Below are 14,663 nucleotides of genomic sequence, written 5' to 3'. Positions count from 1 at the left end.
GTTTGAACAAGAAACTTCTTATTGCGACTTAGAGCTAACATATGTGTAATGTTTTTTGTATGTGTTAGTGTTTTAATGCTGAGTCCTCAAATTGCACCAGAAAATTTTAAGTGGTGTGAAGTGGATCTTTTTGTTTGACGTTAGTCGCCGCCGCGACGATTTTATGTTTAAAATATGATCTTTATTTGAATGCAATAGAATCTTTTTGTTTGTAACGATTGGTCGCTGTCGCGACAAGTTTATGTTTTGAATATAATATAATCTTTATGTGAATGCAATAGGAAATTTTGGAGATTGGGGAATAATTACGAGAATGTGTCACATATGAGAAATGAGTGTGGTGGTGGATATGTCACATATAAGGATATATATATATATATATATAATGTGCAACGTAAACAACAAAGTAGAAAAGATAGAGAAAAAAATGCCGGTGGAACGCTTATGTACTTATATATATGCTGTGTCACATATATATAAGGTACAAGGAAAAAAAGAATATGGCGCGAACACGACACTTGCACAAAATGTATTGAGAATGAATGAAGAAAGTGCATTACTTATCTTGAAAAAAAAACCAATCCTGTTGCTGGGGTCGGGCAACTCCGGCTCGAAGGACCAAGTGTTTGCAGGGGGGCGTCTCCATATAAATTAAGAACAAATTCATTTTTCGATTTTATGTTTGTAGAAACTTTACAATACTTTTTATTGACCACTTGTAGAAATACTTGTCATGTGCACAAGAAAATTTGAACATATGAGTAGGAATGCAGAAAAGCACTAAAAAAAGGGCAGGGTGACCAGCATCAAGAGAAATCAGATCAGTGTCGCTATCGGTAACACTCGATCGCTACCACACTGTCAGCTGGCCTGAGTGGTCACACCTGCAGTCATCTGGCATCAACAGTATTGTTAAGGTGGAAATAGCCGATATATATAATTAACAATAAATTAGTTTGTATGTGACCGTAAAAGCATATGTATAAGTATATACAGCCACAAACTACAGTGAGTAAAAATAAAAATATAAAACTGCAGATTCCTTCGTTCCCAGCCCTCACTTTAACTGATTCATACCCAATTTTAATACTTTCCGGAAAAGAGGCGCTTCCGAAAGTTAAAATTAATAGGCCTGTTTCAACTAGTTGATCGTTTATCTTCTTCTTGATTTTTTTCACTTGGTGAACATTTTGTGAAGTAAGGTAGTTTTTGATGACTTTTTCATCAAGATGTAGCAAGTCATTGGAGTAAATAACTCCTTTAGAAAAGTTAAGCTAGGGATGTTCTTTAACTTCCACAGGGAAATTATTAACGTTGTCAGCTTTACCAATTTTTGGGCTTGTGTTCCATTCTTAGTTTGGTCTTCTTTGTAAAACGAACACACCGCCGCAGGAGTAGTCAATAATTTTCTTAATAACAAACGGTGAAACATTTGACATTGAGTTATCATCTAGTCGTTTAACAACAACAAATCTGGGCTTAGATTTGTTTTTATCTGGTGGGTCATCTCAGATGACTCATCTGTCCCCATCGTAGCGAGTCGCTTATTGCTTATCCGGTAACGGCACTTTTTGTTTCTTCTTTGAGACTTATTTGTTTACAAAAACTGAGATCAACGAGATAAGCGCGCGAAAAATTACTATGCGTGACACTTGGAACTGTGATCACTCTTGTTCTTGACAATTGTACCTGAGAACGAGGTTTCATTAAGGTGCTTAGCAGAAACGGCTTCATTATCGGACTTGCTCGAATGCTCAGCTGACAAGTTCTGATACCGACGATTAAGCGCAGTTTCCCCCTCACTCCACAATGGAATCTATATAAACCTATAATTTAGGTGCTCATCCCACTTCATTTTTGTCACTGCATCAAATAAGGATTGCATTTGTACTCTTCTTATTATAGCTTAGCAACAACAATGAACCGTATATCGAGACATTGCCATTGCTTTCTCATAATTATCATCGGTGAGTTGAAACGATCGCACCATTCCAAGAGCCTCACCAGAGAGACATGAAATAAGATGATTACACAACATAGAGCAGAAGAGCACAGTAGTAATTTAGTATGATTGTCCTAGAAACCCAAAAATGACCACAAGCGACAAACATTCTACTAACATACAACAAAAAACTTATTTTAAAAAACAAATTATACATATTTCAAAAAACGGCATAACCTTAGAAACAGCCAATCCATATTTACTTGACCATTTTTATACCCGCTACCCATAGGGTAGAAGGGTATTATAACTTTGTGCCGACAGGAAATGTATGTAACAGGTAAAAGGAGGCATCTCCGACCCTATAAAGTATATATATTCATGATCAGCGTCAACAGCCGAGACGATCTAGCCATGTCCGTCTGTCCGTCTGTGTGTCCGTCCGTCTGTCCGTATGAACACCTAGATCTCAGAGACTACGAGAGATAGAGCTATAATTTTTTTTCGACAGCATTTGTTATGTTTGCACGCAGATCAAGTTTGTTTCAAATTTTTGCCACGCCCACTTCCGCCCCCGCAAATCAAAAAAATCGAATAACAAGCGTAATTTTAAAGCTAGAGTTGCAAATTTTGGTATATATAATAATAACTATAGTAGTTATGATTCCTGAAAATTTGGTTGCGATCAGGTAAAAATTGTCGAAGTTATAAAAGAAATACTTTTGTATGGGCAAAAACGCCTACTTATAAGGGTCTTAGTTACTTTGGCTGACAATCTGGTATATTGAGCCGTCTATGGTATATTTTGAATGCGGTACTATATTGATATACCAAACATATCATTTGGTATATTTTTAGTATTTTTTTAAAAGTATTTTCGGTATATTTTCAAAATGATACCGCAATATTTTGCCTTTATTAAAAATGGGTAGCGGGTATCTCACAGTCGAGCACACTCGACTGTAACTTTCTTACTTGTTTTTTTCTAAAAGCAGTTCCTTGTACTTAGATTTCGAAATGATTTAAAGTGCACTTAAAGAAACCGTGAATCCAAAATACGAGGGTTGCTATTTAAGTTTCTGGCCTAGGTCACTTCTAGCCATATTAGGACCAATTGGCTATTTTCCAAAAAAAGTTTGGACTTTTATCAATAAAAGCTCCATACAGCTTGTTCATGTACGAGCACGTTTGATATCGATAAACGATTAATCAAAAACTTACCTCGGCAGAAAAATCGAATTAACTCGTGAACACTTTTGAGCAAAAATTTTTCACAACTTTCGACTTGGATTATTACGACACGAGTGCACCGATGAACTTAAATCTTTATAAGGCGATGAAGTGCCATCCTATAGCCCTGTGAAATACTGGTTTAATGGATTCTATCGTGGCCGATGCTCGCTAGAAGACGAAGGTTGTGAAGGTCGTCCAAAAACGGACGTTGGGCCAGAAAACATTGATGCCGTGCGTGAACTGATAATGCTAGATCGACATGTGACATATCGTGAGATAGAGGCATCCTTTGACATTTCTTCCACCAGAATACATTCGATATTGCATAAACACCTGGTCGTAAAAAAGGATTGTTCTCATTGGATCCCGCACAATTTAACGATTGCTCAAAAAAAGGCTTGTGTGGATTGGTTCAAAGAAATTTTGAAAAAATACATTCCCTGTGCTTCAAAAGACATTTATAAGATGGTCACAGGTGACGAATCATGGATCTATGGTTATGAGCCCAAAACAAAACAGCAATCGACCGTGTGGGTCTTTGAAGACGAGCCAAATCCAACGAACCTTGTTCGTGGAGGAAGCACTATTCAGCAAATGGTCGCCTGTTTCTTCGGTAAAACTGGTCATGTGGCGACTGTTTCGCTTGAGCAATGTAGGACGGTCAATTCTGAGTGGTACACCATAATTTGTAAGCCTGAACTCCTTGTAGAAATTCGAAAAACGAACAAGAAAAGATGGATCATTCCGCACCATGACAACGCGAACTCCCACACACCAGCTCAAACCCGCGCCTTTTTTTGCGGTCAAAACGTGGAATTCATGGGTCATCCGCCGTACAGCCCTGACTTGACTTCTTTTTATACCCGCACATCATCGAAAAAAGGCGTGGTCATTGATTTTCGATGTCAGAAGATGCTGTTAAAGTGTTCAAAAACCATGTTTTGGAGGTGCCTCAATCAGAGTGGAAAAAGTGCTTCGACAATTGATTTGAGGGCATTCAAAAGTATATAAATCTTGCTGGAGAATACTGTGACAAACAATAAATCCATTTTTTTTTATAAATATTCGCATTTTCATTATTAGGCCAGAAATATAAATAGCAACCCTCGTATACCAACAATTTTCGAAGTCTTATTTTGCTACAAAATTTACTCAATTATGCAAAATTTAAAAAATTAGTTTTAACCACACATGAGAAACTCTTGCATCCATGTTAACTCGCGCAAGCCTGAAAATTACCGTGACATGTTAGTAATAGATTTTTATCTGTCTGAAGGAAATCACTATTTAAGTTGCACAGACATCTAATCTAATCGCTAATTTTGAAAAAAGATTGGTTAGTGTTAAAAATCCAATTATTCCGATTCCATACAGATAATGTTCAGTTGAACACGGCGACTTCTCGTTTATCAATCCTTATATTGTAAAGCTTTATAATTTTCATATATTTGTATATAGTTTACGAAATAAAACACTTTTAGATTTCTCTCAGCAACTCGCGGAACCGTCATTATTCTTTGAGGATCGAGACAAAAGAGAAGAATTTATATAAAAAAGGTAAGCTCGTGGAAGTCTAAAAAACAATCGACATTCGATATCTATATATATATATATGGACATATCCACTACCACACTCATTTCTCGTACGTGACATATTCTCGTAATTATTCCCCTATCTTCCCAAAGATGCTATTACATTCACATGTTAGCTCTAAATACCAATAAAAAGTTTCTTGTTCCAACTCAACATTTTGTAAAGTTAGTTTTTAAAGACACTTTTCTCAGACAAGACGCGTAGCCCGCTTTCTTACAATCCCAATAAAGTTCGTCTTAAAGTAAATTAAAATAAAATCGTTTGTTTTATTTTTCATTTACCCTTCGTGTAACGCGAAAAACATAATTGGCGTAGCCGGTAGGATATGCTCTAAAAGAATTAACCAACAAACAGTCGTGACCGCTAAGGGATTCTAACATTACCCAAGGTCAACGCGTATAATGTTGTCTTTTTTAAATATGTACATATCCGCTAAAAACATCTACGTGCATGAAGTGCAGTGAGAAATCGGAAAACCCAAAACATTTCTGTATTCGAATAACAAACCGCAATACTTCAAATAGTCGTGGGCCAAACCCATCTGTAAAAGACAAAAAGAAAGCCAAAGTGGCCAATTTAAAATGGAGACAGATGAAAATTTTCATCAAAATGCCTCGGAACCAAATGCCGAATAAATACCCCTATTATAAAAATTAAAATGAACGAAAAAATTTAAAATGTATCATTCCTCTATAAATCTCATCAAAAAAAATATTTTCAATTTTAAAATCAATAAAAATCCAATTAAAGTCCAAACTATAAACGGTATCACCGAATTATCGAATATTATCTCTTTCGGTCCTAGTAGACTTTGTCCCACAGATCAATAATTTTATATTCAAAACTTCTCTGAAAATTATAATTTATTATTAGGACGCGAATATTTAAAAGCTAGTAAGGGGCTGTCCATATATTTGTTGTTGACTTGTCAAAATCTCTTTATTTCCGCAGGTATCTTCTTCGTCTTCGTCGTCTACACAGTCCTCGTCAAGCCATTCGAGGTCTTCACATCCTTCGTATGTCTGAATCACTAGGCATTCTCCCTTTCGCCGTCCAGCCACACGGTAAAGGGGTTTCTTTGATTGATTTAAAGTGCACTTAAAGAAACCGTGAATCCAAAATACGAGGGTTGCTATTTAAGTTTCTGGCCTAGGTCACTTCTAGCCATATTAGGACCAATTGGCTATTTTCCAAAAAAAGTTTGGACTTTTATCAATAAAAGCTCCATACAGCTTGTTCATGTACGAGCACGTTTGATATCGATAAACGATTAATCAAAAACTTACCTCGGCAGAAAAATCGAATTAACTCGTGAACACTTTTGAGCAAAAATTTTTCACAACTTTCGACTTGGATTATTACGACACGAGTGCACCGATGAACTTAAATCTTTATAAGGCGATGAAGTGCCATCCTATAGCCCTGTGAAATACTGGTTTAATGGATTCTATCGTGGCCGATGCTCGCTAGAAGACGAAGGTTGTGAAGGTCGTCCAAAAACGGACGTTGGGCCAGAAAACATTGATGCCGTGCGTGAACTGATAATGCTAGATCGACATGTGACATATCGTGAGATAGAGGCATCCTTTGACATTTCTTCCACCAGAATACATTCGATATTGCATAAACACCTGGTCGTAAAAGGATTGTTCTCATTGGATCCCGCACAATTTAACGATTGCTCAAAAAAGGCTTGTGTGGATTGGTTCAAAGAAATTTTGAAAAATACATTCCCTGTGCTTCAAAAGACATTTATAAGATGGTCACAGGTGACGAATCATGGATCTATGGTTATGAGCCCAAAACAAAACAGCAATCGACCGTGTGGGTCTTTGAAGACGAGCCAAATCCAACGAACCTTGTTCGTGGAGGAAGCACTATTCAGCAAATGGTCGCCTGTTTCTTCGGTAAAACTGGTCATGTGGCGACTGTTTCGCTTGAGCAATGTAGGACGGTCAATTCTGAGTGGTACACCATAATTTGTAAGCCTGAACTCCTTGTAGAAATTCGAAAAACGAACAAGAAAAGATGGATCATTCCGCACCATGACAACGCGAACTCCCACACACCAGCTCAAACCCGCGCCTTTTTGCGGTCAAAACGTGGAATTCATGGGTCATCCGCCGTACAGCCCTGACTTGACTTCTTTTATACCCGCACATCATCGAAAAAGGCGTGGTCATTGATTTTCGATGTCAGAAGATGCTGTTAAAGTGTTCAAAAACCATGTTTTGGAGGTGCCTCAATCAGAGTGGAAAAAGTGCTTCGACAATTGATTTGAGGGCATTCAAAAGTATATAAATCTTGCTGGAGAATACTGTGACAAACAATAAATCCATTTTTTATAAATATTCGCATTTTCATTATTAGGCCAGAAATATAAATAGCAACCCTCGTATACCAACAATTTTCGAAGTCTTATTTTGCTACAAAATTTACTCAATTATGCAAAATTTAAAAAATTAGTTTTAACCACACATGAGAAACTCTTGCATCCATGTTAACTCGCGCAAGCCTGAAAATTACCGTGACATGTTAGTAATAGATTTTTATCTGTCTGAAGGAAATCACTATTTAAGTTGCACAGACATCTAATCTAATCGCTAATTTTGAAAAAAGATTGGTTAGTGTTAAAAATCCAATTATTCCGATTCCATACAGATAATGTTCAGTTGAACACGGCGACTTCTCGTTTATCAATCCTTATATTGTAAAGCTTTATAATTTTCATATATTTGTATATAGTTTACGAAATAAAACACTTTTAGATTTCTCTCAGCAACTCGCGGAACCGTCATTATTCTTTGAGGATCGAGACAAAAGAGAAGAATTTATATAAAAAGGTAAGCTCGTGGAAGTCTAAAAAACAATCGACATTCGATATCTATATATATATATATGGACATATCCACTACCACACTCATTTCTCGTACGTGACATATTCTCGTAATTATTCCCCTATCTTCCCAAAGATGCTATTACATTCACATGTTAGCTCTAAATACCAATAAAAAGTTTCTTGTTCCAACTCAACATTTTGTAAAGTTAGTTTTTAAAGACACTTTTCTCAGACAAGACGCGTAGCCCGCTTTCTTACAATCCCAATAAAGTTCGTCTTAAAGTAAATTAAAATAAAATCGTTTGTTTTATTTTTCATTTACCCTTCGTGTAACGCGAAAAACATAATTGGCGTAGCCGGTAGGATATGCTCTAAAAGAATTAACCAACAAACAGTCGTGACCGCTAAGGGATTCTAACATTACCCAAGGTCAACGCGTATAATGTTGTCTTTTTAAATATGTACATATCCGCTAAAAACATCTACGTGCATGAAGTGCAGTGAGAAATCGGAAAACCCAAAACATTTCTGTATTCGAATAACAAACCGCAATACTTCAAATAGTCGTGGGCCAAACCCATCTGTAAAAGACAAAAAGAAAGCCAAAGTGGCCAATTTAAAATGGAGACAGATGAAAATTTTCATCAAAATGCCTCGGAACCAAATGCCGAATAAATACCCCTATTATAAAAATTAAAATGAACGAAAAAATTTAAAATGTATCATTCCTCTATAAATCTCATCAAAAAAAATATTTTCAATTTTAAAATCAATAAAAATCCAATTAAAGTCCAAACTATAAACGGTATCACCGAATTATCGAATATTATCTCTTTCGGTCCTAGTAGACTTTGTCCCACAGATCAATAATTTTATATTCAAAACTTCTCTGAAAATTATAATTTATTATTAGGACGCGAATATTTAAAAGCTAGTAAGGGGCTGTCCATATATTTGTTGTTGACTTGTCAAAATCTCTTTATTTCCGCAGGTATCTTCTTCGTCTTCGTCGTCTACACAGTCCTCGTCAAGCCATTCGAGGTCTTCACATCCTTCGTATGTCTGAATCACTAGGCATTCTCCCTTTCGCCGTCCAGCCACACGGTAAAGGGGTTTCTTTGATTTTCAATCGAAGCTTACAGCTACATTTTTATGGATTATTGCATGCCGAGTAGCTGATTTTTGTGATGCAAAATACAACCCACACGTTTTGCATATGCGCTTTTGAAGTTGGCTTTGTACCGACGGACAATTCAAGTCGTAGGGAATCTAGAGTGAAAGTGGGGAGTGTGATATTAGCACATTCAATATATTATATGAAATTTAGACAAAGTTTACCTGCAAATATTTGTTGTGTTTATTTATTGATACCACGAGAACTCTGCGTTGCATTAGGTCCAGAAAATTGCCCTTCTCATTGTTCTCGGAAACCATTATTTCAGAGACACCCTGAACAACACTTATAGGAGGAGGGAAAAATCTGTCAGATAGAATGTGAAGTAATCCACTTCTAAATTCTCCACAACATTCTTCAGGACGGCCTTTCACAATTTGCAGAAAGTATTGACTCTCACGAACATGTTCTTGATACCAGTACTGATCTATGTCATCCAGTTCTGCATCTTCTTGTTTAGGTAGACAATATTTGGTAGTCACAGGAAAGTCATCGAGAACCATGTTGCCCCAAACTTTTCTCTAAGTCGAAGTCTGTGGTTCTGCCTTAGTTATCCAAATGGCTTCCAACATGTCGTGCGGTAAAATCAACCCAGACAATTCTCGGCTTAGTGGGGCCATTCTCCTTTCGACTCGGTTGAGTCTTCCTGAAATAAAAATGGATTTTACGATATAATTTAGCTATTACTTAGATAAACATTTTACCTGGAGCATTTGTGGCAACAAAAATTGCATCCAAATTGTATGCCTTAAAATGTTGTACTGCATAGGAAATAATCTTCCCATATCTGGGATTTTCATCAGGGCACCATCGGAAGTTATAATAACCACCAAAACCTTGCTATTGATTTAAAAGAGTCTAGCTTCACAAAACTGTCGAAATCTCTAGCATGAGTTCCAGCAGTAGATGAAGAATGCTTTGGGCCAGAATAACCAACTGCTTTCGGGTCTCCCAGTTTTTGTGGACTTATGATTACACCCGCATAAACTGATGGGATTACCTTATGCCTTGGGGCAACAACCCAATCGTGATCTGACAGCTTGTCCTTGTATTGAAGATGCATAAGCAGAGGTGCTTGCTTATTTGCAGCAGTCAATCCAATTGGGCCCTAGCCTTGTCGACTTGTGACAAAAAAAAAACACTTGAGCAGGGCCGAGAACAGAGGCAACGCTTTCAAGATATTTTATAGATGCTGTAGCAAAATATCCATCTATATGCTGTTTGTGATAATCTGCTTGGGCTCGACAAAGCTTTACCGATACCGTTCTCACATGACGTTTTCCTTCAATCGAGGAAGAGCTTCTAGGCAATAGTCTTAGATAGGTTGCGCTTCTCGACAAGTTAAACCCTTCTTTTTTGAGCTCTTCATGGAGATCAGACAAGGTTTTACACTTCTGACAAGGTTAGTGCGCATCTTTTCATCAGCTCCACTTCCAAACATGGCTATCTCCAAATTAGTTTTATGGAGAAGCGGTTGATCGTCTTCAATCGGGGTCTGCCGACTGTAGATCGTTGGCTACAAAAACTTTTAGCTTCAGGAATTTCCTCAAATAGGCAACTCAATTTTTGTTGTTTATTCTGCCTGTATTTATTTTGAGCTTCTGCAATTTGTTGCTTGCGCTTGAGGCTTCTTCTTTCCTTTTCAATTTCTTGCCTAGTTTTATCAAGCTCCTTTTGGATTTCGCTAGACATTGTTGAATTATTTGCCTGCGCTAGGACTGCTGCTCTCTGAGTTAAGGATACAATATTTGCCTTTGCCTTTTCCTGCGCAGGCTTTCTGTAGCTTTTTTCGCTGTTGACATTAGATGTTGTCTTTTCATCTACAATAGTAAAGTATTTAAGTGATTTAGTTGGTCTGTTAACTAATATTTTTGATTATTATTTACTTACCATGTTAATTTTTTAGATCGATGGAATTGTCATTTGAATCGATCACTGATTGAGGAATATGATTTTCATTTTCATCGAAAATTTAAAAGTTTTTGGGTGATTTGTTCTTTAACCAATATTAAAATAGTTTTATTATTCACTTACCTTGCTGAGACCTTAGATCAGTAGAATTTTCATTATCGATCGTTGAGTGAGGAACATCGTTTTTAGGAGTACATATATTCTGTAAATAGTTAAAAAAATATAATAATTTTTCCACCAACATGCAAAAGCATGTGTTTGTCACAATTTATAACACAATTTTTTTTTATTTTGACAACACTATGAATGCATATGTATAGCGAACTAAATTAAATATATTAAAAATATCGTACATACCTTTGAAGCATTCATAAAAAATGACATCGTTTTGATTTTTTTTTTGTTGCACCTGATTTTCATATTTTTTTATTACATTTTTATATATGTTTGAAAATCTTTTTCTTCTTTTTTTTGCTGTTTTCCATATTGCCGTTGCTTCCTTTTGGCAATCCGACGGTTTTTTGTCTGGATATCGCAGCTTGTATGTTTTAAATAACGATTAAAATAATTCACTGTTTGATTCCATTGCAGAACATGTCACAACCGAAACTTTAAAACAGATTACAATTCATTCCATAATTTCACAACGAAGAGATGATTTTCGATATACAAATAATAGCATATGTATTTCGACTTAATTGTAGAGTTGGATTCGGTACTTATCGACGGAGTAATCGGCGCGAAACCAATTTTTGAATAAATACTTTTAACAACAAAATTTTTATAAAATGATTACGTAATCATTGTCCAAGACCCCTCCCTCCCCATGTAATCAAACATAATCATTTCCAATGTAACTAAAATAGAACCATTATCATACATAGAAACAAAAGAAGTGATTTTGTTTATCAATAAGGAAACTATTATTTACAAATATTCAACAATTACAATTGTATTAATCTTAATTCTTAATTCAAAACACCTTTCAACACAATCATACAAAAATATGTAAGAAAAAATGAAACGAACACAAATGCTAATGCTGAAATTGAAATTACAGAAAAACCAGTACCACTTATGTACCCTGAATTAAACGCTTGACAAGCCAATTTCTATAGGTTGGAGGAGTGACATAACTCGTAGCGACAGCGACCAATCGTCACAATAAAAAAAAACCACTTCACGCCACTTTCAAAGTCCAAAGATCAATTAAAATTTTCCATTGCAATTTGAGGACTCTGGATTAAAACGCTAACACATACACAAAACATTACACATATGTTAGCTCTAAGTTGTAATAGGAAGTTTCTGGTTTAAACTCAACATATTGTAAAGTTAGTTTCTTGCAATCCCAATAAACTTTGTCAAAAAGTAAATTAAAATAAAATCGTTTGTTTTATTTTTTATTTACCCTTTGTGTAACGCGAAAAACATAATTATATATATATAAGTTAAATATAACGAATCAATAGCGCGGTCCGCAGCAGCTGATCATGCGGGACCAGGGTGACCGAAAGCGGAGTTTCAAGAATACGCTATTTAAATATGAAACATATACCAAAGTGTAGATACTCAGAATTATAAGTTGGTTACACTTAATGTGATATATTGGTATTTTCTAAGAAATCTTTGTTATCTAGTTAGAGCTATCGAGGTTAACCGGAAGCGAAAAGATCGCTCTCTTCTGTTTTCAAGTGCGTGGTGAACAGACGTGAATACGCATCAAATCGGTTTGCTTGAATTACTAAATGAAATTATATTGTTCATACGTACAATAAAACTAATAAATAATATCGTACAATTCATTTGAATTAATTGGCGCCCAACCAGTGGTAACTTAGATTACCTACGCGTTCGAATTTCGCGGTTATAAAAATGAAAAATCAATAAGCGTCAACAGCAGGGCAGCAAAGCGTAACGCCATCGCCAACGCCGGCAGCGCAGTCGCCTGCACAATCGCGTCAGCTACAAAATTGTGCATAAAACAGCAACAATTTTAGCAGAGACGCTCACTGCTGCCAGCAACAACAACAACAGCAGCACAGCAAAGCGTAGCGCCAGCGCCAACGTCGACAGCGCAGTCGCCCGAACAGTCGCATCAGCTGTTAAATTGTGCATAAAACAGCAAGAATTTTAGCAGAGACGCTCACTGCTGCCATCAACAACAACAACAGCAGCACAGCAAAGCATAACGCCAGAACAGTCGCATCAGCTGCAAAATTGTGTGTAAAACAGCAACAATTTCAGCAGAGACGCTCACTGCTGCCAGCAACAACAACAACAGCAGCACAGCAAAGCGTATCGCCAGCGCCAACGTCGACAGCGCAGTCGCCTGCACAGTCGCATCAGCTGCAAAATTGTGCATAAAACAGCAACAATTTCAGCAGAGACACTCACTGCTGCCAGCAACAGCAACAACAGCAGTGACAACAGCAGCACAGCAAAGCGTAACGCCAACGTCGACAGCGCAGTCACCTGCAGAGTCGCATCAGCTGCAAAATTGTGCACAAAACGGCAACAATTTCGGCAGAAACGCTGCCAGCAACAACAGCAACGCAGCAAAACGTAACGCCGACGTCGGCAGCGCAGTCGCATCAGATGCAAACTGTGGCCACAATACAAAGCAGCAACCACAACCAGTGACTGCTGCGCGGGAACTGTACCCCACAAAAATAACTACAAACGGTGACTGCTGCGCGGGAACTACACCCTGCAACAATAACCACAAACCGGAGACTGCTGCGCGAGAACTATACCTTACAACAACCCTTTTAAGATTCTCTTAACCAATCATGTAAGTGCAGCTCCTTGTAGCAAAGTGTTTTTAAGTCTGCAACTTACGTATTAAATAACATTTAGCATAAGCGCTATATTTCGTAACTCATAGTTTAATATTCATTATTGGAAAATAAAACACTATCTTTTGGTTGATTGTGAATAGGCTCATGTTTATCATTGACGTCAGCAGTGAATTTATATTCACTGCCACAACTCATGAGCTCGCCATTCCGTATTTATAGAAGCCTTGAACAAGAATCTAGCAGTTCAGAGTCAGACACTGAAAGCCACATTAGGATTTTTGGAGGTAGAGTTATTGCAAGTAGGCACAGTAACAGAAACCCTCAGGCAGCCATGGACCCAGAGCAGCTTAGAATTGTAGTCGAGGCAGCTATCGCCAACGCTTTAGCTGAGCACGCAGCCGCAAGCCAGCGGGAGAAACAAGAGCTGATACAGAAAATCAACGAATTGTCAAGCCAGATGGCAACGTTTAGCGTTGAGCAACTGGAAGTGCAGACATACGCTGCAATAGAGATAAGAAACGACGTACGTTGCGACGAGCCATTGGATGTCGTCAAATGCCTGCATGAATTTGCAGGGGTCCAAGAGTCGTATGTCTCTTGGAGACAAGCGGCGTTAGCCGCCTACGACATTTTCAAACCGTATAATGGCAGTTCACGCCATTATCAGGCAGTAATCATAATTAGGAGTAAAATTCGAGGCCCTGCCGATGCAGTTCTTGCCTCTTTTGGTACAGTTTTAAGCTTTGAAGCAATCATAAGTCGCCTTGACTTCACATACAGTGACAAGCGCCCAATGCATGTCATTGCGCAAGAGCTTGGTACATTAAGGCAAGGTAACATGCCACTTCTCCAATATAATGATAAGATCGAGAAAAACTCACTCTGTTGATAAACAAAGTCAACATGAGTTATGAGCCAGCCCTAGCGGAGGGCTTACGTGACAAATTCCGCGACGACGCGTTGCGAGTTTTTGTTTCCGGGCGTAGTCTCACAGATGTACTTTTTGCTGCAAAACCTAAAGACCTGCCTACGGTTTTAGCCCTTGCGCAAGAGGTCGAATCAAAACACGAGAGTCCCTGCTACCATTCATTCAACGCAGAGTAGCAGGGGTCAGCAGAAAATTTTTAATCGACACGGGCGCTACATAAAGCCATTTCAGCAACTTAAAT

The 14,663-nt window shown here is 37.5% G+C and overlaps 1 long non-coding RNA gene across 1 annotated transcript; it reads right to left on the bottom strand.

Annotated features, from left to right (window-relative positions):
* Positions 1 to 8,493: 8,493 nt before the first annotated feature.
* Positions 8,494 to 11,319, bottom strand: LOC132797677 (uncharacterized). The gene is made up of 6 exons (XR_009633766.1): positions 11,051 to 11,319; positions 10,817 to 10,895; positions 10,673 to 10,717; positions 9,487 to 10,602; positions 8,947 to 9,428; positions 8,494 to 8,877 (listed from the first exon to the last, which is right to left on the bottom strand). It is a non-coding gene; the product is annotated as an uncharacterized LOC132797677 (long non-coding RNA).
* Between the last annotated feature and the right edge of the window lie 3,344 nt (positions 11,320 to 14,663).

This window comes from Drosophila nasuta, unplaced genomic scaffold (genome assembly GCF_023558535.2).
Source record: "Drosophila nasuta strain 15112-1781.00 unplaced genomic scaffold, ASM2355853v1 ctg16_pilon, whole genome shotgun sequence".
NCBI lineage: Eukaryota > Metazoa > Arthropoda > Insecta > Diptera > Drosophilidae > Drosophila > Drosophila nasuta.
This window is presented reverse-complemented; position numbering and strand designations above follow the sequence as displayed.